This window comes from Dendrobates tinctorius, unplaced genomic scaffold, assembly GCF_039654945.1.
Source record: "Dendrobates tinctorius isolate UK_male_01 unplaced genomic scaffold, ASM3965494v1 ptg000106l, whole genome shotgun sequence".
Taxonomy (NCBI): Eukaryota; Metazoa; Chordata; class Amphibia; order Anura; family Dendrobatidae; genus Dendrobates; species Dendrobates tinctorius.
In genome coordinates, this window is record NW_027361774.1 from 1,227,084 (window position 1) to 1,251,052 (window position 23,969).

The following is a 23,969-nucleotide window of genomic DNA, read 5'->3' on the forward strand; positions in this document are numbered from 1 at the left end:
TTGAAGAGAGTAGGTCCCAACACGAATCTCTGCGGTACCCCATTGGTCACAGCGACCCAGTTAGAGAATATACCATTTATAACCACCCTCTGCTTTCTATCACTCAGCCAGTTACTTACCCATTTACACACATTTTCCCCCAGTCCCAGCATTCTCATTTTGTGTGCCAACCTCTCGTGTGGCACAGTATCAAACACTTTGGAAAAATCAAGATCTACCACGTCCAATGACTCACCTTGGTCCAGTCTATAGCTTAGGCTAGTTTCACACTAGCGTTACAGGGTGCAGAGCTCGGCCGCCGTTAAGCCCTGCCCCCAGCCTCACCCCCTGCGGTCTGTTCCTCCTCTGATCACATGACGCTGCATACGATCAGCGTACCCTATGTTTAGCGTTGGATACGCTGACCGTGCGCTGGTCGTGCGCTGGTATGAGTTTGCTGGCACTGTGCCCTTTTGGTGCTGCTCCCAGCACACACAAATGCGCTGTGCTGCATTTCTGTGTGCTGAGCGCAGCGCCAGCTAAATCATACCAGCGCATGACCAGCGCACTGTCAGCTTACCCAAGGCTAAATGTAAGGTACGCTGATTGCATGCAGCATCATGCCATCAGAGGATGAACTGACCGGTTGGCAGATTGTGTGAGTTGGCTTATAAATTGCAGTGTCAAAAAAGGCCCAGGCTAGGCAACCTTTGCCACCCCTGCGAACTGCAGACCCATGGATGCTGCTGGTCAGAAGCACAGTTGTGGGTGATGCATCGCTCATTGTGGCTGCCTCACTGTTAGAATCTGTTTAGTTTGTGACTATCCTCCATTTTCTTTTGGTGTTCTGGCTGCTGGTCTTTTTCCTCTGGTGCTGTGTCTGTCTTAGGTCAGGTGTTTGTATCACTCTTTATTAACCAGCACCTGCCTCCCAGTCCTTGCTGTTAATCCGCTTGAGTTCTGGCTTGGTGCTTTGCTTTTCCTTCTGTGTGTGTAATATGTGCAGTGCTGGGACCTCTGGTTCTGCTAGTCTTAGTTTCTGTATTCAGTTGGTTTCTGCAGCCTTCTCTGTGTTTTCTATTAGCAGGTGACCCGTTTTTGTACCCAGTCCTTAGATCGTTCAGGGACCCCCTTCCCCTATCTATAGGTCTTTGCTTGAGATTAACCTAGGCTCATCGGTGGGTCTATTCGCAAAGAATGAGTCACCCACTCCATCGTAAGGTTTCAGTCTATTCATAGTGCAGGGTCAGTTTTCCCCCTTCTACCCTAGTCCTGTGTTGAAGATCTGTAACAGTTTGTCCAGCCCAAAAGAGTATAAAAAAGGAAAAAAAACCCTCCTGGATTTCTGCAATATGAACAGCGTTCAAGATCTTGCTCGACGCCTGCAAGAGTTAACGTTGGAAGTTGCCAGCTTACAACAGCTCGTGAGTAATTGCCCTGGAATCCGCTCTGAAGAACCTAAGGTGGGTTTGCCTGAATCTGTTAAACGGCAGGAATTTTTTTTGTTTAAAAATGCATGTTTACTTTATTTTCGGATTAGACCCAGGTCTTCAGGGGCTGAATTACAGCGTGTGGGGATTATTATGTCGTTACTGCGAGGTGAGCCGCAAGTTTGGCCATTTTCATTGGGTCCGGATGACCCTTGTTTGATGTCAGTAGAAGCGTTTTTCTGCTATGGGGGTATTATATGACGATCCTGATCGGGTCACTACAGCTGAGGCAGAACTCAGACGGCTGAAACAGGGTTCTAGCGACGCTGAGAGATATTGTACCCAGTTCAGACGATGGTCTGCAGAAGTCAGCTGGAATGATCCAGCACTCAAGAGTCAGTTTTTAGCAGGTTTGAATTACAGGGTTAAAGATTTATTCATTGCATATCCTGTACCTGCTATGCTGGAAGCTGCTATGCAGTTAGCTATCCGGGTGGATAGAAGATTGAGAGACAGACAGAATGAGGAGAAGGTTTCAATTTTGCTGGATCCAGTCTCTCAGGAGAGCCCCGTTGACTGTGGGGAAACGATGCAGATTGGGGCGATGTCCTCTCGTTCCCAGGAAAGGGAGAGAAGTTTCTCTGAGGGGCTATGCCTTTATTGTGGTAAGGCTGACCATTTTATTAAGCAATGTGAAGGACACATAAGCAAGGAAAAGAGAAAAAAAGTTCACTCACAGTAACTCTCCTGTTCGTATTGCATTTTTACGGTCCACAGGAGTTACTTTTTCTGGTAGTTCTACCTGTCGTGGTCATTCTATTGATTTTCAAGTGATGGTGGACTGTGGTTCTGCACTTAATTTGATTGATCAACAATTTCTAGACAAGTATAATATTGATTCTATACCTTTATCATGCCCTTTTCCTGTTGTGGTGATTGATAACACTCCTCTACAGCATGGGTGCTTTTCTCAAAAGGTCACCGGGTTTGCACTCACTGTGAATATGGAACACCAGGAATCTTTAGATTTGCATGTACTTGATAAATTTCCTTTTCCAGTTGTCCTGGGGTTACCCTAGTAAAAAATGCACAATCCTCTACTGGACTTGTCATCAAGTATGATAAGATCCTGGGGTCTTATGGGAAATGTTGTGATGTACCCATTGCTGCGGTTGTGAAAATAAAATTAGACTTACCGGTAATTTGGTTTCTAGGAACCTTCCACGACGGTATACGTAGGTTGCCTCTTTGCCCTGATGGGGGACCCGAAACACAGAGAGGTTAAAAAGCCCTCCCACCTCCCACTTGCCAGTGACTTATAACTGAGACCATAGCACCAGTTTACCTTCCGATTCCCAGATTTTATCTAGGAGTATAGGGGGGAAATTAGTGCCGTCGTGGAAGGTTCCTAGAAACCGAATTACCGGTAAGTCTAATTCTATTTTCTCTAGTCACCTTCCACGACAGTATACGGAGGAATACCAACTAATTTGGCACTAGAGAGGGACAACGGCCTGGAGAACTTAACAGCCGAAGGTTAAATCCCTACTGGATGATATGTCCAGTCCTCGTAATGTTTTGAGAAAGTATGCAGTGAGGATCACATTGCTGCCCTGCAGATGCACCTTCTTTTTCTGCTCAGGAGACTGATGTGGACCTGGTTAAATGGGCCTTTACCCCCACTAAGGGGATACCTTTTTTTATCCAATTGGCGATAGTGCTCTTTACCACCTTTTACCCCTTGTTTTGACCTGAGGGATGGACAAACAGGTTCTGATAAACTCTGCAAGGACAGGTTTGCTCCAAGTAATGCAGGACAATGAGTCGGACATTAAGAATATGGAATTTTTCCTCCTTAGAGTTTGCTGCATTTTGGCAAAATAATGGTAGGACGATTTTTTGGTAGCGGTGGAATTCAGAGACTACTTTTGGAAGGAAGGATCGAGGTGAAGGACTATTGAGTCATCTCTAACAAGCAAATAAGGTTCCTTTTATTGATAGGGCTTGTAATTCTCCTACTCTCCTAGCTGTGGTTATGGCTATCAAGAAGACTGCTTTGTATGCCGGGATTTGAGGAGAACAGGAAGACAAAAGTTCAATGGGTGAACCTGTGAGCCCCTGGATTACCAATTTCAGATCCCACGGAGGGACTATCAACTGTTTCTTAGGGTTCACTCTGATGGCCGAAGTCATGAACCTCTTGATCCAACAATGACCTGCTAGATCCTGGTCAAAAACAGAGCTGAGACCTGGACCTTCAGGGTGCTAGGCCTAAGGCCGATCTCTAAACCTTTTTGTAAAAAATCCAGAATTTGTGACAAATTCGGACTAAGCGGATCCGGTAAGTAGGATAGACAGAAGGATTAAATTTTTTTCCAAATTTTATTATAGATAGTGTTGGTTACTGGCTTCCTGGATTTTTGCAGGGTAGCAATTACTGGGTCTGATAACCCTTTGGCTTTCAGTACTTGGGCCTCAGTAACCACGCCGCTAGATTCCACTTCTGGGGATTTGAGTGAAGAATGGGTCCCTGTGAGAGCTGGTCGTCTTCTACTGGTAAGAGAACCGGGCCATCTACTTGCATTTCAGTGATCAAGTTGAACCAATTCTTTTTGTCCAAAATGGGGCTACCAAGATAGTTGGGGTCCGGTGTTCTCGGATCTTCCTCAAAACTTTCGCCAGAATTGGAATTGGTGGGAAGGCATAGGACAGGTGGAAATCCCAACTCTGGGCTAGAGCATCCACTCCTCTGGATTGTCCCTGGGGTTTAAGGAGAAGAAGGCTTCAACCTGTGTGTTTTGGTGAGAAGCATAAAGATCGATTTCCGGTAGGCCCCACCTGTCTACCAGTATTTTGATGCTTCGGTTGTTTAGACTCCATTCCCCCGGGTGGATGTCCTGGCGATTTAGATTGTCTGCCTGTATGTTGGAAGTGCCCTTTAGATGGACCACTGTCAGGGACAGTAGGTGTTTTTCGGCCCAACAGAATATTCGAGCGGAAATCTTTTTTAGGTTGCTGAACTTTGTAATGCCCTGGTGCTTGATGTGAGCAACTGTGGTCATGTCTGAATATATTCAGATGTGCTGTCCAGCAATCTGGTGACCGGTCACCAGAAGGGCTTCTTCAACAGCCTTCAGTTCCCTGAAATTGGACAATTTTCCACTTGTCTGGTCCCAGAGACCCTGGAGCAGAATATGATTTATCATGGCTCCCCAGCCCCTCCTGCTGGCATCCGACGTGACTGTAGTCAGCGGGACCTGGGTCCAACTTACGCCTCTGCGGAGGTTTCTGGAGTTCATCCACCATGCCAAGGAGGCTCTTACTCGACCCGGCGTGTGCACTTTCTTGTTCAGAGTACTGGGATGACTGTTCCAGTTCTCTAAGATGTGAGTCTGAAGGATTCTGGAGTGGGCTTGAGCCCAGGCTACCGATTGTATAGACGCTGTCATAAAGCCCAAGATTGACATGCCTTCCCGGAGTGTAGGGGACCTCATGTCCCTGAACCTCCTGACCTTTGATACTAGGGTAAGACGGCGGTTGTCTGGAAGGAAGGACATTTGCTTTGCAGAGTCCAAAAGTACTCCCAGAAATTTTCTGGTCTTGGAGGGCCACAGCTGAGACTTTTTCAAATTCGGGATCCATCCCAGAGATCTTAATGTATCTAGAGTCTTTGACACCAGGGCTTTCATGATTGTCTCGGTGGAAGCTACTCTCAGTAGGTCTTCCAGGTAAGGCACTATGCAGGCGCCCTGACTCCGGATGAATGACACTGCTTCTGCCATTACCTTGGAGAAAACTCTTGGCCCTGAGGAGATGCCAAACGGAAGGATGTTGAACTGATAGTGCTCCACCTGATGACTCCCCTGTACCGCAAACCTGAGGTATTTTCTGTGTCTCGGGAGGATTGGGATATGAAAATAGGCATCCTTTAAGTAGATGGTCGACACAAGGAATTGTGGCCTGATCAGAGGGATGGCTGATCTTACGGATTCCATCTTGAACTTGCGATATTTTATGTGCCGTTCAGTCCCTTCAAATTTATAATATGGGCCTCGCCTGATGGTTTGGTTACCAGAAATAACCGAGAATAATGGCCCCGACCCCACTCCGATTCCAGAACTGGGGAGATCACATTTGATCCCACAAGGTCTCTGAGACCTAACCGCAGCATTGTCTGATCTTTTGGAGTCGGAAGGGAAGTGACTTTTAGACCCTGTGGAGGGGAGGAGATGAACTCTATCAATAGGCCCTCCTTGATGACATTGAGGACCCAATGGGAACTGGTGATGTTTTCACACTGATGTGCATATCTTGAGAGTCTCCCCCCCACCGGGTGGGAGTCATTGTTTCTCCGGTTGGGCCTGCTGCTGCTGTGGAACGAGAATATTCTTTCCTCTACCTTTTGCATAGCTCCATGTCCCTGTCTTGCCTTTACCTCTCGCTTGGGAGGTTTGAGACTGTGGGACATGAAAAAGCAGTTTTTTAAAAGGCTTTTGTTCCGGGAAGGCTTTTCTCTTGTCGGTGGCCTTTTCTAAGATCTCATCTAGGGCCGGTCCGAAGACATACTCCCCCTTAAAGGGTATGGAACATAATCTGGCCTTGGAGGTGATGTCACCACTCCGCATTTTGAGCCAGAGCGCTCTCCTAGCGGAGTTGGATTGCACCAGAGACCTAGCGGCAACTCTAATAGATTCCATGGAGGCATCCGCTAAGAACCCAGTAGCTTTATGAAGGATGGGTAGAGAGTCTAATAACTCACCCCTGGAGGTACCCTGGAATAAATGGGTTTCTAAATACTCAAGCCAAGGGAACAAAGCTCTAGCTACACAGGTGGAGGCGATGTTATCTTTTAAAGTGGACGTAGATGTCTCCCAAGATTTCTTTAGGAGACTCTCTATTTTTCTGTCCATAGGGTCCTTCAATTGAGAAGAATCCTCAAATGGGAGCACTGTTCTTTTCGCGACTCTTGCCACCTGAACGTTAAATTTGGGAATGTCCCATTTCACAGAATCACCTTCCAGGGGGAATCTTTGTTTCATCTCTGAAGGGGTCCTGAGGCTCTTTCCTGGCAGTTCCCTCTCCTGCGAAATCATGTCCAGTATGTTGGCATGCACCGGGAACCCTAGACGTTTTTCCATTTTTAGCCCACCAAACATTTGATCCTGAATGGACTGCGGCTCTGATTCCTCTTCTAACCCCATGGTGCTGCGTATTGCAGATACCAGCTCCTCAATATAGTCAGAGGAGAAGAGGTATTTTTGGATTTCAGAGGCCCTGGGCGATACAGGTTCCTCCCATCTACCAGAGGACAATGTATGAGACAGGTCAGACTTGGAATCAGAGTCCTCGACCTGTATCTTTCTTTTCTTCCCTGGATAGTGGGGTGATGGTGGTGGTGGAGTAAAAGCTGCTAGGGAAGACTGCACCTCTTGTCTGACCAGCGAGCAAATTTTCTCTAAAAGGGATGGCTGCTCTGCTCTAACCACTTTGTCGGTGCAAGACTGGCAGAGTTTTTTATCCCATAATGAGGGCAATTTTATGTTACAAATTGGGCACTTTTTACTATTTCCGGCTTGTCTCCCTAAAACAAGAGGGAGAGATACGTCAGGAGAAAAAGGGGCCCCCTAGTTATAACCACCCTCCGGACCCTCTCCCTGCATACACTCACTGTGGGAGGGGCAGCGCTGGGCTCTGCAGACGCAGGGCATGAAGTGCTATCAATGTTGAGGGATTCCAGTCTTACCTCATGTGCGACTTCAGCATGCTTTTTATGCTCAATAGAGCCAGCACCTGCCCCCAACGTTTTGGTTTCCCCCTCCCCCTCCTGGGTCCGTGTAGCAGCATCAGTAGCGGGCACCATGCGCTGTTGGGCACGGCCATTAGCTGGAAGTTAGTGCTCTCCATCTGGAAGCCGATACAAGAAGTGACTCGTGAGTTCCATTGATGTCACTTCCAGGACATCGCCTGTGGAGGACGAGAATGTCCGGGATCCTTGGCCTGCTTTGACTTCTTGAGGACGTGGGAAGGCCAGAGGGGTCCCGAGGTCACCCAGAAGGGACGACGGGAGCAGCCTAAAGGAGGAGGCGGAACGCGACCACCAGCTGCCCAGCATTTATTATACAGGTAACAAGCCTGTGTCCACGCTACTGCAGTCGCGGGCCACCACAGTGTACGGACCTCTCTCTGCTCCATGGGAAACAGGAAAGACACTGGCAAGTGGGAGGTGGGAGGGCCTTTTAACCTCTCTGTGTTTCCTGTCCTCCATCAGGGAAAAGAGGCAACCTCCGTATACTGTCGTGGAAGGTAACTATAGAAAAGTGAGCTACCTGAAGCCATTCAGGAATACTGGAAAGTATTTTCAGAAGTGGAGTCACAAGCTCTACCACCCCATAGAGATTATGATTGCGCTATTGAGTTCGACCCAGGTGCTACTCTCCCTAAGAGTCGTTTTTTAATCTGACGATTCCCGAGATGGAGGCCTTAAAGGAATACCTGCAGACTAGTCTTGCTGCAGGTCATATAAGACCCTCTAAGTCCCCTGTGGCCGTGGGATTCTTTTTTGTAAAAAAAAAAAAAGGATGGGGGTCTTAGGCCGTCTCTGGATTTCAGGGAGATTAATAAGATCACTGTACGCAATCCTTACCCCTTGCTGCTAATTCTGGATTTGTTTAAACAATTAGTTGGAGCCAAGTGGTTCTCTAAGATCGATCTCTGTGGGGCATATAATTTGCTGTGGGTAAAAGAAGGCGATGAATGGAAGACAGCCTTTAATACCCTGGAAGGTCATTTTGAGTGTCTAGTAATGAATTTCGGCCTTACAAGTGCTCCAGCTTTCTTTCAAAATTTAATTAACGACTCTGAGGCCGTTGATCGGTAGGAGTGTTATTGTTTATTTGGATGATATTTTGATCTACTCTCCTGATCTGGAGTCGCATTGGCAGAGAGTCTGCGAGTTTCTGCAGATTCTGAGAGAAAACACACTGTTTGCTAAGCTGGAGAAATGTGAGTTTGCAGCACAGAAAATTAGTTTTTTGGTGTACTTTGTTTTCAGTGATGGGTTAGAGATAGACCTGGTGAAGGTTCAGGCGGTATTGGAGTGGCCTAGACCTGAATGCTTGAAGTCAATTCAGAGATTCTTGGGGTTTACTAATTATTATAGAAAATTCATAAAGAATTTTTCTCTTATCGCAAAACTCATTACTGATCTTACTAAGAAGGGTTCCAGTACTGTCCAATGGTCCCCTGAGGCTGTTAAAGATTTTGAGAATTTCAAGGAGAGGTTTAGCTCTGCTCCTGTTTCGATCCAGACAGATGAGACTAAGCCCTTTCTGGTAGAGGTGGATGCCTCATCAGTAGGAGTGGGGGCTGTTCTGTCACAGGAAGGAGAGGATGGGTTGTATCCCTGTGCGTTCTTTTCTAAGAGGCTGGACAGACATCTGTCTGGGATGATTTAGCAAATCCTGCTTTGAGCAGGGTGTTGGACAAAATGGCCCAGGAGGTCCCTTCCAACTCTACGATTCTATGATTCTAATTTTCAGAGGCGGAGCTCAACTGCGATGTTGGGAATTGAGAATTGCTGGCTATTAAGCTTGTGTTTGGACATTTTTTGGAGGGCACTAGACATTCTATACAAGTCTTTACTAATCATAAGAATCTGATCTGGATGCTGCTAAACATTTGAATGCTCGTCAAGCTAGGTGGGCATTTTTTTTTGCCCGGTTCCATTTCTCTGTGACGTATCCCTGGGACAAAGAATGTTAAAGCTGATGCCTTGTCTCAAAGTTTCTCCCCAGCGGTTAATACTGAAAAGGAGGAATCTATTCTGCAGAGAGGGGTGGTGGTGGCAGCATTAGGTTCTGAGTTGGAAAATAGCATTCTTAAAGCCCAGGATGCTGCACCAACTAACACTCAGTATGGGAAATTATTTGTGCCTAAAGCCCTGAGGAGAGCTTTGTTTACGGAATGTCATGAGTCTCGTTTGGCGGGTCATCTAGGGATTGCCGAGACTAGAAAGTCAATCGGTCGGAGTTTCTGGTGGCCGGGGTGGCTAAGAGAAATTGTCAAGTGGGTGTGTCACTGTACCATGTGCGCTAGGCCTAAGGCTTCTCATGCTCCGGCGGCAGGGTTGCTTTGCCCGTTAGAGGTTCCTAGTTCTCCATGGATGCATCTTTTAATGGATTTTATCACCGACCTACCGGTCTCCAAGGGTTTTTCTGTCATCTGAATTGTAGTGATTGGTTTAGTAAGATGTGTCATCTGGTCCCATTCAATAAATTACCCTGTGCTAAGACACTTGCCGGGGCATTTGTGAAAGAGATTGTCAGACCTCCATTGTGTTCCCACGGACAATGTCTCCGATAGGCAACCTCAGTTTGTGGCTTGATTTTGGCGTGCCTTTTGTGACAGACTTAAGGTTCATTTGTCATTTTTGTTGGGTTACCATCCGGAGTCCAATGGACAGACCGAGAGGAAGAACCAGGACGTTGAGCAGTTTTTGAGATGTTTTATAGCAGACAATCAGGAGATATGTTCGGAATATCTACCATTAGCTGAGTTTGCTCTCAATAATCATACGTCTTCTTCGGCTGGGTGTTTTTTTTTGTTGTACTGGGAAGCATCCATATTTCAGTCCTTTTTCTAGGATTGGGGCAGCGGTGCCTGAGGAGGAGAGTTTTTCTGGAAATTTGGAAAGGGTTTGGAACAGTGTACGCCATAATTTGAAACAGGCTAATAGGAGGTCTAGGAAATATTTTGAAAAGAGAAGAAGGGAGGCGAGGTTTATTGTTGGGGACATGGTTTGGTTGTCCTCTAGGAACTTGAAGATCCCTTCTAAAAAGTTGGGGCCTAAGTTTGTAGGACCCTTCAAAGTGATTCAGATTGTCAACTCGGCAGCGGAGAGATTGGACATTCCTTTGTCCTGGAAAATTAATTCAGTTTTTCATGTATCTTTGCTGAAGAAAGTTGACACACCTGATAAGGTGGCGGTGCCGTCTGCTCCTCCAATTGATGAATACTGCGAGTTTGAGATTTCACACATTCTTGATTCCAGGTGGCACAGAGGAGGGTTACAGTATCTTGTGTCCTGGAAGGCTTTTAGTCCCGAGGACAATTCCTGGGTGAAAGCTGTGGGCATCTCAGCCTCAAGGTTAATTAGGGCTTTTCACAGGAGATTTCCAAATAAGGCCCGGCCTAGATGATCCGGGGGATCCTCGTTAAAGGGGAGGTACTGTTAGAATCTGGTTAGTTTGTGACTATCCACCATTTTCTTGTGGTGTTCTGGCTGCTGGTCTTTTTCTCTGGTGCTGGGTTTGTCTTGGGTCAGGTTTTTGTATCACTCTTTATTAACCAGCACCTGCCTCCCAGTCCTTGCTGGACAAGTGTTAATCCACTTGAGTTCTGGCTTGGTGCTTTACTTTGCCTACTGTGTGTGTAATTTATGAGGTGCTGGGACCTCGGGTTCTGCTAGTCTTTATTTCTGTATCCTGTTGGATTCTGCAGCCTTCTCTGTGTTTTCTATTAGGATGTGACCTGTTTTTGTACCCAGTCCTTAGATATTTCAGGGACCCAACTCCCCCTATCTATAGGTCTTTGAGATTAACCTAGGATCATTGGTGGGTCTATTCGCAAGGAATGGGTTGTCCACTCCAGGTTTCTGCCTAGTCATAGTGCAGGGTCAGTTTTCCCCCTTCTACCCTAGTCCTGTGTTGCAGATCTGTAACACTCACTATGTGTCTGCAACGTGCAGAGCAACATAACCTCGTCGTCTTCATCCTCAGATGACCTACTCAGCTGTGTGCCCCTATGTTCATGCCAACTGGGATGTAACACCTCATCATCATCATCCTCTGTGTTATCTCATTCCTTGCCATTGGAGTCACCCTCCTCTTTTTGCCCTGACAGCGCAGTATAGTCCACGTAAACCTCATCAGGATCACCTCTCCCCGGGGTTAACGTCAGATGATGAGGGTCAGGATGCTGTTTGGACCCTACTTCATCCTGCTCCGGATCCAAGCTAAAATTTTGGGCATCGGTGCAGATTTCCTCCTTTTGACTCTGCAAAGCTTTTGAGTACACTTCTAATGAGAATATGGGGGGGATGTTGTTATCAGAATTATTGGGGGTTTTGAGGAGCCGCATCAGTAGGAATATTGCCCACATCTATGAATGAAGCAATTATTGTCCGGGAGAAAACCCTGAATCTCCAGACTCCCTGCAGATAATACAATATTAGCCAAACTACTACTTAAATAAAATGATAGTGGAAGTGATCCATGATGACAAACAGGATTTATGCCAAACAGATCTACGGCATCAGCATTACACGGTGATATCTTACTATACAGATGAGTAATAATGAGACTGGAAATGGACTAATAACTTCCCTGATGCTATGAAAGCTTCTGAGCGCGTCAAGTGGAATTATTTATGGAAAGTAATGGGCAAAATGGGATTTGGCCATAAGTTTATAAATTGGATCAATGTTCTCTATGGGTCAGCGTCCGCTAGATTGAGAGTAAATGGCTGATTGTCGGGGCCATGTGAGTTGGGCAGGGGTACACGACAGGGGCGCCTGCTCTCATCTCCCCTATTTGCATTAGCAATGAGCCTCTGACATGTAATCTGAGAGATTCCAAGGACTTCATTGGTTTTATGTGTAATAACATCATAGACAAGGTGAGTCTGTTTGCCGAGGACGCGGCTGTATGTGGGCGATATAGAGTCATCTGTTGGCCCAATAATGACATATAAAAGAGTTTCGTCTGATTTCAGGAATAAACATCAATTGGGATAAGTCATCTATAGTAAGACTGACCCTCTCCCACATATGGTAACAATTGCACCAGCTCGGACACAAGTGGTGGAACAGATTAAATGTCTCGGTGTGGTGGTCGGGTCTAACTTTACAGACTATACAGCATTAAAAATTAACCTCTTACTTGAGAGACTTAGATCCAAAATAAATGTGAGGTGTAAATTGCCTGTCTGTAATAGGTCGGGGGGAATCTCATTAAAGTGATTTTGAGGCCACAATTGTTGTATTTGCTTCCCAATTCTCCATGTTGAATCTCTCCTCCCATATTGCAAAAGGTGCTGTCATTGTTCAGAGAACCAATATGGTGCAAGCGAAATGCAAGGATAAAACTGGCATCACTTGAAAGGAACAAAACTGGGGGAGGTATGGAGATTCCAGATCCATGGATCTATTTTATAGCTTTACAGATGGAACATTTTCATGGGTGGGGAAAAAAAAAGAATATGGGCAAGAATGGTAGTCATGTCCTTCAAGAACAAAAATGGGTGTCACTCATATATGTGCTGTAGGTGGGCACTAAGTACACAGATATAAAGACCGACCTTAGCAGTTATGTACAAGGTGTGAGACAGGGGAAGAGACTGTTGGGGATAAGGGAATACTCTCATGTTACCCCATTATGGCAAAATCAGTGACTGGTGGAGTTGACAAGTTGACTGGTTTCGGAGGTTGGGAATCAAGGGGAATTCAGACTTTAGATCGGTTAGTAGAAAATGGAATGCTTAAAAGCTTTAACAAACTACTACAAGAGTTTGGATTGCCTCATGGCCTCTTCTTTCGATACCTACAACTTAGGCATGCATATCTAACTCAGCTTAGCACTGCGGCACCGGATATACGGAAAAAAATATTTACTGGACTCAATAGTGGCGGCAAAATACATGACCGGCTTAATTTTAAACATCTATCAGCAACTCTTACACTCTCACATGGGAGACCATCCCCTGACTGCTACATTAATAGGAAGCAGATGTGAGGCTGATTACGGAAGTTTTGAATCCCCAATTGAGATATCTATTTCACGAATATTGTATCAAGCTCGCAAACTTATTGCACAACATTGGCTAGATGCTCAACCACCGACAGATAATAAATAAGCAAAACAATATTTGGTTGGAAATTTGACAACATCTGGGGATCCGGATTGTCTGTCCAGGCCTACCATCCGGAGAAATCCAGAGAGATAACAGATGGCAATTTCAGGCTTCAGGAACACTTGTAGTATCATCAGTCTAGGATAAATGATACAAGTAGGGCCAGGACACATGAAAACGAATTATGATAACTGATTGGCAGATATTCTATTGTATACACATCATGATAATAATAATAATAATATGAATACAGATTTCTCTGGAGTGTTATAGGGGCGGGGGATTGTATTAGTCTGAATGAAAAAAAACGAATCCTTGGAAGATGACAACTTTATTGCATTTTATGTATAACAATAACATATAATGATACCATGTAATATTGAAAATCTTTGTTCTACTGTCTCTTTGTAAAAACTTTATTGTGTAATATTCTTAAAATGATCTATTTAAAAAAGTGTGTCTTATAGTCCAAGAAATATGGTAAGTTCTAAAGTAATTTCCCTTTCTCCTTCAATTATACGTCGATCTGTTGTATGTTTTTGTACAATTTGTCAATAACGTATATAGGTTCTCGGAGTTATTTTTGATGTTAAACAAAATACTATTTTCCAGTAATTCATTTTTCACACTCGAGATATGATAATGTCTACTCCTCTGTGTGGGATTTTGACTTCTCATTCCTCATGTTTGGTCCTGTTAAAAAAACCACTTCTACATGCCTCCCATGCTGCCGCGGTTCCAGCGGTGTCAGCACTTGCATTGTCATGTAGTCCCTGCGTCTAATTAGCGCTGGCTTCACTGTTCTCATCTTCAGACAAATCGAACAATAATAATCTTTATTTTTATATAGCGCTAACATATTGAACAATAAGAGGAAGTCAAAGAGAAGTCACAACCCTGTCTTCCTGTCGATGTTCAATATGTCTGAGGGCGGGACAGTGAAGCTGACTGCTATATCACACGGGCCCTGTGCCCAATCTCATACGAGTCCCAGGAACGCGAGTGCTGATACCGCTGGAACAGCACTGGCATGGAAGGAGAATATGATTTTTTTATTTTAACAAGGCCCAACATAATGACAACCCCTTTACCCCCAAGGGTGGTTTGCATGTTAATGACGGGCACATTTTTACAATTCTGACCACTGTCCCTTTATGAGGTAATAACTCTGGAACGCTTCCATGGATCCCGGTGATTCTGACATTGTTTCCTCGTGACGTACTTCATGTTAGTGGTAAAATTTCATTCATATAACTTGTGTTTTGAAAATTTTGCAACTTTGAATTTTTCTGCCCTTAAATCACAGAGATACGGCACACAAAAAACATAACATTTCCCATATGTTTACTTTACATCAGCACAATTTTGGAACCTAAATTTTTTTTTTTTGTTAGGAAGTTATAAGTTAAAAGTTGACCAGCGATTTCTCATTAAAACATCTTTTTTTTTTTAGGGACCACATCACATTTGAAGTCATTTTGAGGGGTCTATATGACAGAAAACACCCAAAAGTGACACCATTCTAAAAACTGAACACCTGACGGTGCTGAAAACCACATTCAAGAACTTTATTAACCCTTCAGGTGCTTCACAGGAATTATCTGAATGTTTAGAAAAAAATGAACATTTAACTTTTTTAGACAAGAAAATTATTTCAGGTCCAATTTTTTTATTTTACCAAGGGTAAGAGGAGAAATTGGACTGCAAAAGTTATTGTGCAATTTGTCCTGAGTATGCTGATACCCCATATATGGGGTAAACCACTGTTTGGGCACACGGCAGAGCTCGGAAGGGAAGGAGCGTCATTTGACTCTTTCAACGCAAAATTGGTTGGAATTGAGATTGGGCACCTGAGAGCCCCTGATGTGTCTAAACAGTGGAAACCCTTCAAAAGTGACCCCATTATGGAAACTAGACCCCCAAGGAACTTATCTAGATGTGTGGTGAACACTTTGAATCCCCAAGTGCTTCACAGAAGCTTATAACGCCCGAGCATGAAAATAAAAAAATAAATTTTTTCCGCAAAAATGATATTTTTGTCCCCAATTTTTTATTTTCCCAAGGGTAACAGGAGAAATTGGACCCCAAAAGTTGTTTGGCAATTTGTGCTGAGTCGGCTGATTCCCCATATGTGGGAGAAAACTACTGTTTGGGCGCATGGCAGAGCTTGGAAGGGAAAGAGCACTGTTTGACTCTTTCAACGCAGAATTGGCTGGAATTGAGATCAGACGTCATGTTGCGTTTGGAGAACCCCTGATGTGCACAAACAGTGGAAACCCCCAATTATAACTCGAACCCTAACCCCAACACACCCCTAACCCTAATCTCAACCCTAACACTAGCCACAACCCTAATGGGAAAAAGGAAAAAAAATACATTTTTTTATGTTACTATTTTTCCCTAACTAAGGGGGTGATAACGGGGGGTTTAATTTACTATTTATAGCGGGTTTTTATGTTTGGCAGCTGTCACACGCTAAAAGACGCTTTTTATTGTAAAAATAGTTTTTGAATCACCACATTTTCAGAGCTATAATTTTTCCATATTTTGACCCCCCTGAGCCATGTGAGGTCTTATTTTTTGTGGGACGAGTTGACATTTTTATTGGTATCATTTTCGGGCACGTGACTTTTTTGATCGCTTTTTATTCCGATTTTTGTATGCAGAATTAACCAAAAACAGCATTTCATGAATTTCCTTTGCGGGGCGTTTACTCCATTCCGCGTGGGGCAAAATTGATAAAGCGGTTTTATTCTTCGGGTCAGTATGATTACCGCGTTACCTCATTTATGTATTTTTTTATGTTTTGGTGCTTTAATACAATAAAAACAATTTTATATAAAAAATAATTATTTTTGCATCGCTTTATTCTGCAAGCTATAACTTTTTTATTTTTTTGCTTTTTTTGCTGATGACGCTGTGTGGCAGCTCATTTTTCGCAGGACAAGATGACGTTTTCAGCGGTACCATGGTTATTTATATCTGTCTTTTTTATCACATTTTATTGCACTTTGTATTTGACAGTATAATGATAAAGCTTTGCTTTTAAGGGGTTCGCTAAAGGAGTTATCTAGTGGGACAATTTTATAGGGCCGGATGCAACGATACTAAATATGTGTACTTTTATTGCTTTTTTTTATTTACAAAAAAATGAATTTATTAGGCAATATTTTTTCTTTCTTTTACTTATTTAGGATTTTTAAAAAAAATTTTTACTTTTTTTTTTACTTTATTATGTTGTCCCAGTGTGGGACATCACTGTATAGTGTCAGATCGCTGATCTGACACCTTGCAGGGCACTGTGTCGGATCAGCGAACTGACAGGCACTGCAGGAGGCTTTCTCAGCCGTCTTCCTGCAGACCGAGAAGACCCCGCAGCCATACTGGATCCATGGGCCTGCAGGAAGGAGGCCCTCGGAACAACGCGAGCACATCGCGTTGTTCCGAGGGGCTCAGGGAAGCACGCAAGGAGCCCCTTCCCTGCGCAATTCTTCCCTATGCCCCGGTACACTGTGATCATGTTTAATCGCAGTGTGCCAGGGGTTAATGTGCCGGGGGCAGTCCATGACCGCTCCTGGCACATAGTGCCGGGTGTCAGCTGTGGTAATCAGCCGACACCCGGCCGAGATCAGCTGCGCTCCCCCCGTGAGCGCAGCTGATTGCGATGACATACTATCCCGTCCACGGTCATACGGTCCCGGGTCACATGGATGGGATAGTACGTCAGATGTCAGAAAGGGGTTAAGAAAATACCATTTCCATTTAAAATATTTGCCACATTAAGAACATGAAAAACGCTTCTCCCCTGTGTGGGTTCGCTGATGGCGATCAAGATGTGCTTTCAGGGAAAAACATTTGCTACATTCTGAACTTGAAAAAGGCTTCTCCCCTGTGTGAGTTCTGTGGTGTATAATAAGATTCCTTTTCCAGTTAAAACATTTTCCACATTCTGAAAAGGAAAAAGGCTTCTCCCTTGTGTGGGTTTTCTGGTGTATATCAAGATCCTGCTTCCAGTTAAAAATTTTTCCACATTCTGAACAACAAAAAGGCTTCTCCCCTGTGTGAGTTCTGTGGTGTATAACAAGATTCCTTTTCCAGTTAAAACATTTTCCACATTCTGAACAGGAAAAAGGCTTCTCCCCTGTGTGGGTTCGCTGATGGCGATCAAGATGTGCTTTCAGGGAAAAACATTTGCTACATTCTGAACTTGAAAAAGGCTTCTCCCCTGTGTGAGTTCTGTGGTGTATAATAAGATTCCTTTTCCAGTTAAAACATTTTCCACATTCTGAAAAGGAAAAAGGCTTCTCCCTTGTGTGGGTTTTCTGGTGTATATCAAGATCCTGCTTCCAGTTAAAAATTTTTCCACATTCTGAACAACAAAAAGGCTTCTCCCCTGTGTGAGTTCTGTGGTGTATAACAAGATTCCTTTTCCAGTTAAAACATTTTCCACATTCTGAACAGGAAAAAGGCTTCTCCCCTGTGTGAGTTCTCTGGTGTCTTTCAAGATCCTGCTTCCAGTTAAAAAAAACTTCCACATTCTGAACAACAAAAAGGCTTCTCCCCTGTGTGATTTCTGTGGTGTATAACAAGATTCCTTTTCCAGTTAAAACATTTTCCACATTCTGAACATGAAAAAGGCTTCTCCCCTGTGTGGGTTTTCTGGTGTCTTTCAAGATCCTGCTTCCAGTTAAAAAAAACTTCCACATTCTGAACAACAAAAAGGCTTCTCCCCTGTGTGATTTCTGTGGTGTATAACAAGATTCCTTTTCCAGTTAAAACATTTTCCACATTCTGAACAGGAAAAAGGCTTCTCCCCTGTGTGAGTTCTCTGGTGGTGATCAAAATGAGCTTTCCGGGTAAAACATTTCCCACATTCTGAACATGAAAAATGTTTCTCCCCTGTGTGAGTTCTCTGGTGAGTAACAAAATGTGATTTGTATGCAAAACGTTTCCCACATTCTGAACAGGTGAAAGGCTTCTCTCCTGTGTGAGTTCTCTGGTGGGTAACAACATTTTTTTTCACTGCAAAACATTTCCCACATTCTGAACATGAAAAAGGCTTCTCCCCTGTGTGAGTTCTCTGGTGTATAACAAAATCTGATTTCTGGTTAAAACATTTCCAACACTTGGAACAAGAAAATCTGTTCTCCGCTGTGTGAATTGTTTGATGCTTAAGAAAAGACTTTTCAAGGGGAAAGCTATTTCCATATTCTGAACATGAAAATGACTTCTTTGCTTTAGGAGTAGTTTGGTTTTTATTGCCTCTTTTGTGACTTTGATTTTCCTTAGTAGTCGGTAATGAATCAGAAGTTGGGACCTGTTTCAAGGGATCAGATGACAGATCTTTGCTGTGAATGGATGATGGTATATCTGGAGTAATAGCAATCACTTCAATTGTATCTTGTGTGATGTCAAGATCATCTGATTTAAAAATTGAAGATGTCAGCTGTCCCTCTGATCTTCTGGTACAGTCATCTGCTAAGAATAAAACCAATTATTATTTTTCAATTAAATATCCTCAAACTTAATATTTTTGAACATTTTTACTTAAACTGTCATTAAAAATTGCAAGTTATGTAAAGAATTTGAATTATTCACCAAGAAAATGACAGTTCACAGGCTAATAGAAAGCCTCATAGTATGAACTAGTGGAGCGTAGTGTTCAACTGTTTGTTCATTCTGCCTTCCAAATATGGAATAAAAAGAAACCAATCAATGTTATATAGACAAAAATATCAATAAAAAGTTCTACTCATCTTACAAAAAACAAGTCCCCACTCAGATCCATCATCAGTCATTGGAAAAACAGAGGTTACCACACTATTAGTGGCTCAAAGGTTCTTGAAAAGCAACATGGCTTCCTTAAACCAATTCAGCAATATCCGCTCTCCCAAAGTCAAATTTCCCCCTCGCTGCTGAGTCTTGCAGTGCGCCCAAACCACATTTGGCATCCATGTATTTGGCAATACTATAGAAAGAAGAACACTCTTAATTTACGATGTGTGTCTCCTGGAGCACAATCTGGGCACTGTGTTGGGTAATAAATGGTATATTTTCAATTTTTACTCTCCAACATCGACTGTGCGCTAATTACTGGAAATTGGCTGTGGAGTCAAAATTGTGACTATTTCTATAGATTAATTCACTGAGGGTTATGCTGTCCAAAAAGGAGTCACTTTATGGGTATTTCTACTGCTTGTTTTTTCTGACATTTTGACATATTAGGGCTTCTACAAATGCTGTGTCCCATCTTCTCTGGGATCTGCTCCTATGATATCTGCTTATTCAGTCTGCGGGCGGCGCTGGTAGTGGAGGAGACATCAGATCCTGAAGCTCTGGGTGGTGCAGGCTCTCTCCAGCCACTAAGATTAAGGTGCCTACGACCTGTGGTACCGTCCATTCTGGCAGTTTGGGTGTGTACACTGTCCAGCTGGAGTAATCTGCTCCCTACTTCAGCCAATTGGAAAGTACCACACCCTACTAAAGCCCGGAGCATATTGCTGGAATCTGCCAGATACAGCCTTGTTCTCCTCTGGTTCAGTCCTGGGTACTCAGCACCCGCCTTGTGTATTGGTTTCCTGTTGTGATCCTGGCCTGTTTACTGACGACTCTTGCGTCTTCTGATTTTGTATTTTCTCTGCCCTCCCGGTTGTGGCCAAACTACCTGACTATTCCTCTAATCTCAAACTACAGGAAAGCAAGTATCAACGTGGCCCAAGCCTAGGGGTCTGTGTGTAAGTCCAGATGGAGAGGGGTTAAAGAAGATCAAGGATGATGGGCAAAACCGTGACTATAGACAATAACACTTCTTCTGCAATAATCAAGCTGAACAGTCTGTTTAACCCCTTAAGGACCAAGCCATTTTGTAGGTTAATGACCAGGCCTTTGAAATTGGACCACTGTCACTTCATGTGCTTATTACTTTGGAATACTTCAATGGATCCCCGTGATTCTGAGAATGCTTTTTCGTGACATATTGTACTTCGTGGTAGTGGTAAAATTTATTTATTGAAAAAAATAGAAATATGGCAAAAAATCTTAAAATTTTGCCGACAGCCGGCACAGGCACCCAGCTGGCCCGTACAGACCACCGGCAGCCGGCACAAGCCCCCGGCAGGCCCGTACAGACCACCGGCAGCCGACACAGGCCCCCGAGAGGCCCATACAGACCACCGACAGCCGGCACAGGCCCCCGAGAGGCCCGTACAGACCACCGGCAGCCGGTACAGGCCCCAGACAGGCCTGTACAGACCCCCGAGAGGCCCGTACAGACCACCGACAGCCGACACAGGCACCTGGCTGGCCCGTACAGACCACCGACAGTCGGCACAGACACCCCGCAGTCGGCACAGACCGCCCATCATGATGACGTCATTTCAGCAGTCAATCACAGCCATGCCAATAGTTAACATGCCTAACAGGATGTGCCCACACTTCTGAGGATCCCCATTGGCTGAATCAAATCGAGCGGGCTCATAGCATTATGGGAACTTCCGATTCCGGTATTCGATACGAAAAAAGTATCGGAAGTCAGTATCGGAATTCCGATACAGTGAATATCGGCCGATACCCGATACTTGCGGTATCGGAATGCTCAACATTACTCATTACATTCTCTCTATAAAATAACAGATTCCTCTTTGTTACACGTCCTAATACTGATCATTTATATCTCTATATTGTAGAGGAAACATTTCTTTTTCGTGACATATTGTACTTCGTGGTAGTGGTAAAATTTATTTATTGAAAAAAATAGAAATATGGCAAAAAATTTTAAAATTTTGCAATTTTCAAACTTTTAATTTTCATGCCCTTAAATCACAGAGATATGGCACAAAAATCGTTAATAAATAACATTTCCCACATGTTTACTTTACATCAGCACAATTTTGGAATCAAATTTTTTTTCGTTAGGAAGTTATAAGGGTTAAAAGTTGACCAGCGATTTCTCATTTTTCCAACAAAATTTACAAAACCATTTTTTTAGGGACCACCTCACATTTGAAGTCACTTTGAGGGGTCTCTATGGCAGAAAATGCCCCAAAGTGACACCATTCTAAAAACTGCACCCCTCAACGTGCTCAAAACCACATTCAAGAAGTTTATTAACTCTTTAGGTGCTTCACAAGAATTGAAGCAATGTGGAAGGAAAAAATGAACATTTAACTTTTTTTCCCCCAAAATTTTTCTTTGGACACAATTTTTTTATTTTGTCAAGGGTTTCAGGAGAAAATGATTACAAGATTTGTTGTGCACTTTCTCCTGAGTACAACGATACCCCATGTGTGGAGGAAGACCAATCTTTAGGTGCACGGCAGAGCTCAGAAGGGAAGGAGCACCATTTGAGATGTTGAATGTCAAATTGGCTGGAATTAAGATCGGACACCATGTCAAGTTTGGAGAGCCCCTAATGTACCTAAACAGTGGAAACCCCCAACAAATGACACCATTTTGGAAACGAGACCCCCTAAGGAACTCATCTAGATGTGTGGTGAGCACTTTGAACCCCCAAGGGCTTCACAGAAGGTTAAAACATAGAGCTGTGAAAATAAAAAAAATCATATTTTTTTCTTCTCCCCCAATTTTTTATTTTCACAAGGGTAACAGGAGAAGTTGGACCCCAAAAGTTGTTGTGCAATTTGTCCTGAGTACGCTGATACCCCATATGTGGGGGTAAATCACTGTGATCGCCTTACTGCGTTCTTTGGGAGGCAGAATGCACAAATCCACAAAAGGTGAAGAATTGGTGTTATTTTTTACGCCGTTCCTCATGCGGTATTAGTGATGTGGCGCCTTTATTCCTCGGGTCGGTGCGATTACAGCGATACCAGATTTATATCCTTTTTCATGTTTAGCTTCTGTCACACTAAAAGGCGATTTTTATTGGAAGAATTTTTTGTAAGAAGTTTTTGCATCGTCGTATTTTGAGAGTTATAATTTTCCCGTATTTTGGCCGACAGAGTCATGTGTATACTTTTTTTTGCGGGGCGACATTTTTATTGGTACCATGTTCAGGCACATAACATTTTTTGATCGCTTTCTATTCCAATTATTGTGGAGGCAGAATGAACAAAAAACAGAAATTCAGGAATTGTTTTTTTTCCTCCATTCTGCGTGTCATAAAATCAGAATGGCAGCTTTATTTTTTGGGCCAGTACGATTACACGATTACAGCGATACCTCATTTATATCTTTTTTTATGTTTTGGCTTTTTTTTACACAATAAAAACTTTTACAGAAAAAATAATTATTTTTCCATCACCTTATTTTCAGCGATACCATGCTTATTTATATCCGTCTTTTTGATTGCGTGTTATTGCACTTTTTCCAACCGGTATGATGATACCGGATGGAAAAAGTACAATTTGTCACTTTTTTGTGTTTTTTTTTTCACGGCATTCACTGAAGGGGTTAACTCGAGTGACAATGTTATAGATGGGATATTTACAGATGCGGCGATACCAAACACTTGATTTTTTTTATTTATTTTATTTTTTTACATAAAAATTTGTATTTATTAGGTGATTTTTTTAGGTGATTTTTTTATTTTTTTAAGATTTTTTTTACATATTTAATTTTTTTATTTTTTTTTTACCTAGTCCCTTTATGGGACTTTCACTTTTTTACTTTGATTGCAGGTATAATACATTGCAATGCTCCATAGGTATACCTATGGAGAAAGCTGCTGAAACCATGCTGTGAGCATGGTCTCAGTGGCTTTCCGTAGCTGGATGACCCGGGGATTGTCATGATAACACCGGGTCATCATGGCTGAGATTATATCGCGGGGACGCCGATCTGAGGCAGAGAGAGCCCCCGACCCTCTGCCTCCCCCCTGAACGCTGTGATCCCGCTCGATCGCAGCAGTCAGGGGGTTCACAGGGGGAGCAGACGCCGCTCCTGGCTGTCAGTGCAGGAAGCTCAGCCACCGCAGCGCTGAGCTGCACTTACAGGACAGGAGATGCTGAAATTTCACCATCTCCAGCGCGATCATGCTGCAATCGGTCAGTCAGATTGACTGATCGATCGTAGCGTTCTGGGTGCAGGGACTGACGGCATGGGTCCCTGCACCCCTTACTGTGCCTCTCAGCTGTCTATGACAGCTGTCAGCACTGGACTTCCACTGTGTGTTTACATGCATTGGAAGTTCAAAGGCATGACGGGGATAGCCTGTCATGATGTGGGAACTGACACTGTGCCATGACGGCTATGCTCATCAATGGACGTTAAGGTCAATTGGGATTCTAATATAAGCCCATATATCCCGGGAAGTGTCAGGTTCTGGGATTTCATTATATTTTTAATAACAATTTAATTCCCGATTATTCCCTTCATTTATTGCTCATTACTAGTGTTGAGCGATACCATCCGATATTGAAAAATATCGGATCGGATTGGATCGGCCGATCTAAAAAAAGTATCGGGTATCGCCGATTCCGATCCCGGAAGTCCCATTCAAGTCAGTGGGACAGAAATATCGGAATGAAAAAAACCCCTTTCTTGCCTTGTTCATCCTCTTTGGGAGGGGGGAAGAGTGTGGGCGGTGCGTGGGCAGACACTGTGCGTGTCTGTGTGTGCGGGCGGGCTCTGTGCGGGCCTCTCGGGGGTCTGTACAGGCCTGTCGGGGGCCTGTGCTGGCTGTCGGTGGTCTGT

General features: G+C 43.8%; 1 pseudogene; it reads right to left on the reverse strand.

The window, feature by feature from the left end:
- Window positions 1-17,015: 17,015 nt before the first annotated feature.
- LOC141100533 (uncharacterized) lies at window positions 17,016-23,375 on the reverse strand (annotated as a pseudogene).
- Window positions 23,376-23,969: the final 594 nt, after the last annotated feature.